Source organism: Cynocephalus volans, chromosome 2 (genome assembly GCF_027409185.1).
Source record: "Cynocephalus volans isolate mCynVol1 chromosome 2, mCynVol1.pri, whole genome shotgun sequence".
Lineage (NCBI taxonomy): Eukaryota > Metazoa > Chordata > Mammalia > Dermoptera > Cynocephalidae > Cynocephalus > Cynocephalus volans.
The window spans coordinates 130,994,356-130,997,759 of NC_084461.1; the positions used below are offsets into that span (position 1 = coordinate 130,994,356).

At 35.9% G+C, this 3,404-nt stretch overlaps 1 non-coding gene across 1 annotated transcript; it reads right to left on the reverse strand.

The window, feature by feature from the left end:
• Window positions 1-2,452: 2,452 nt before the first annotated feature.
• Window positions 2,453-2,559, reverse strand: LOC134371300 (U6 spliceosomal RNA). Its single transcript, XR_010022741.1, has one exon. It is a non-coding gene; the product is annotated as a U6 spliceosomal RNA (small nuclear RNA).
• Between the last annotated feature and the right edge of the window lie 845 nt (window positions 2,560-3,404).

Sequence of the window (3,404 nt, forward strand, 5' to 3'; positions counted from 1 at the left end):
CATGTCCCCACCCAGCCTCTCCTCAATGCCCTGCTACCATGGCCCCCCGCCCAGCAACCCTAGGTCTGTCCTCTCCCTCTGCAAGCTCAGCACACCACTGTGGTCTTTCTTTCCTTCCTTCTTTCTCTCTTAGCTCCCAATTATTCATTGATTGATTGATTGATTGATTTTTGGTAGCTATGAACACTCTATATTTTTTCCATGGGGGTCAAAAGATACCTAAGTATATGACAAAGTGGAAAAATAGGGAACAGAAATCAAGTATTGGCCGTTTTTCCATTTTCATTTGTATGATTTTTAATATAAATGTGGGGAAATATACTAATGCAAGTCAAAATTTTTCAGTAAACAAGTTTTAGCAGTTCAACTTTATAAAGATATAAAGAAACCTGTTAAATTTTTCTGGACAATCCCAGCATTTAAGTTTCTTTAAAAAAACAAGTAAATTTCTTGGTGTCAGCAACTAAATGGTGTTTGCAGCATTTTAATCATGCAGTTAATTCCATCAATTCACTATATTTTCCTCATTGTTAGCTCCCATTATTTGTGAGGATGTGGTATTTTTCCCTCTGCGCTGGCTTATTTCACTTAACATAATTTTCTCCAAGCTCATCATATGTTGCTGTGAATGGCAGAATTTCATTCCTTTTTATGGCTGAGTTGTATTCCATTGTGTATACATACCACATTTTCCTCATCCAGTCATCTGTTGATGGACATTTATGTTGGTTCCATATCTTGGCTTTTGTAAATAGAGCTGAGATGAACATGGGAGTGCATGTATCCCTTCGACATGATAGTTTCTGTTCCTTTGGGTATACACCCAGCAGTGAGACTGCTGGATCATCTGGTGGACCTATCTGTAGTTGTTTGAGAACCCTCCATGATGTTTTCCATAGTGGCTGTACTAATTGACAGTCCCTCAGACCAACAGTGTAGAAGAGTTCCTCTTTCTCCATATCCTCACCAGCATTTGCTGTTCTCAGTCTTTTTGATAATAGCCAGTCTGAATGAGGTGTGATGATAACTCAAGGTGCTTTTGGTTTGCATTTTCCTGGTGATTAGTGACGTGAGCATTTTTCAAGTACCTGTTGGCCATTTTTATGTCTTCCTTTGAAAAATATTCAGCTCCTTTGCGCATTTTTTAATTGGGTTATTTGTTTTTTCACTGTGTAGTTGTTTGTGTTCCTTGCATGTTCTGGAAATTAATCCCTTGTCAGGTGTATAGTTTGCAAATATTTTCTCCTATTCTGTAGGTTGTCTTTTCACTCTGTCAATTGTTTCCTTTGCTGTGCAAAAGCTTTTTAGTTTGATATAATCCCATTTGTTTATTTTTCCGTTTGTTGCCTGTGCTTCTAGGGTCTTATTTATAAAGTCTTTGCCCAGTCCTAGATCTTGAAGTGTTTTCCCTGTGTTTTCCTTTAGGAGTTTTATAGTTTCAAGTCTTATACTTAAGTCTTTAATCCATTTTGAGTTGATTTTGGTACATGGAGAGATACACGGGTCTAGAGTCATTTTTCTACATATGTATTTCCAGTTTTTCCAGCACCATTTATGGAAGAGGCAGTCTTTTCCCCAGAGTATGTTTTTGTTGCCCTTGTTTAAGATCAGTTGGCAGTAAGTATGTGGGTTGATTTCTGGGTTCTCTATTCTGTTCCATTGGCCCAAGTGTCTATTTTTATGCCAGGACCATGCTGTTTTGGTTACTATAGATTTGCAGTATAATTTGAAGTCAGGTGGTGTTATGCCTCCAGCTTTATTTTTTTGGCTCAGAATTGCTTTGGTTATAAGGGTCTTTTTCTATATGTATATTCGGATTATTTTTTCTATTTCTGTAAAGAATGACTTTGGTATTTTGATGGGGATTACACTAAATCTGTAGATCACTTTCGGTAGTATAGACATTTTGATTCTTCCAATCTAAGGTCATGGAATGTCTTTCTACTTCTTTATGTCTTTAATATCTTTCTCATTGTAGAGATCTTTCCCCTTCTTGGTTAAATCGATTCCTGGGTATTTTATTTTATTTATTTTATTTTATTTATTTTTTGCAAGTGAAAACAGGTTTAATACAGAGAATAAGAAATACAGACTTCACAGGAAAGTGTGGCCTGGCTACAGAGACCAAGTGGCATCCACAGCAAGTTTAATACAAAAGTAAGAAATGCATATTTCACAGACAAAGTCCACGCTGGCTCAAGAGTGAGCACAGCCTGCTAAAGGCAGGTTTGATACAAAAAGTAAGAAATAGGCATCCCACAGGTGTAGTGTGGGCTGGCTCCAAGAAAGTGAGCAACAGCCAGGTATTTTAATTTTTTGCTATTTTTAAATGGGCTTACTTTCTTGATTTCTTTTTTCTGCTAGTTCATTATTGGAGAAGAAAAATGCTACTGATTTTTGGGTGTTGATTTTGTATCCTACAACATTACTGAAATTGTTAATCAGCTCTAAGAAAAACATGGAATGCTTCACAAATTTGCATGTCATTTATGCACAGGGGCCATGCTAATCTTTTCTGTATCGTTCCAATTTTAGTATATGTGCTGCTGAAGCGAGCACTAATTTGAATTTTTTAAATAAACTTTTTACTGCAGAAAAATTTTAGATTCATGGGAAAATTGCAAAGGTACTGCAGAGTTCTATTATACTCAGAATCCAATTAATATAGTATTTTTGTTACAATTAATGAACAATATTAGTAAATTATTATTAACCAACATCCATATTTTATTCTTACTTCCTTACCTAATACCCTTTTTCTGGTCCAGAATCGCATCCAGGATACTACGTTACATTTCGCCATCATAGCTCCTTAGGCTGCTCTTGACTGTGATGGTTTCTCAGCCTTGCCTTGTTTTTGAAAGCCTTAACAGTTTTATGTAGCATTCTAAATATTCTGATTAATAAAATATTAAATGATGTTAACTGTATTAAACTGCCTTTTTTGCTTTGGTTCTGTAGGCGGTTAAAACATATGCATATTTTTGGTACCTATAATCAAAAGTGACCAAATTTTACAGAACTTGGGTGTCCATACAAAGTACAAATACCTTGAATCCCATCTATTTTAAATAATTAGAAGCTCCAGGAGCTTCTGGGAACTTGAATTTCAAAGAGGCACCCCAGGTTAATCTTATGATTACAAACATTAGGCAATACTTACTTAGACACTAAGACCTAATATACATCTATAATTGAAATGATAGAAGAACCTACACAAAGATAATATAAGATTTATGAGGCTTGGGAGAAATTTGTTACATATTTTTCCTTTTCACTTACAAATCAGTCAAGAGATAATTGAGTGGTCCTGGAATGGCTGGCGACAATGCCTCCCTTGACCTAGGGCTTTCTTTATTGGATCCAAAGGAGATGTTTCTCTGTTTCTCTCCATCTTCCATACA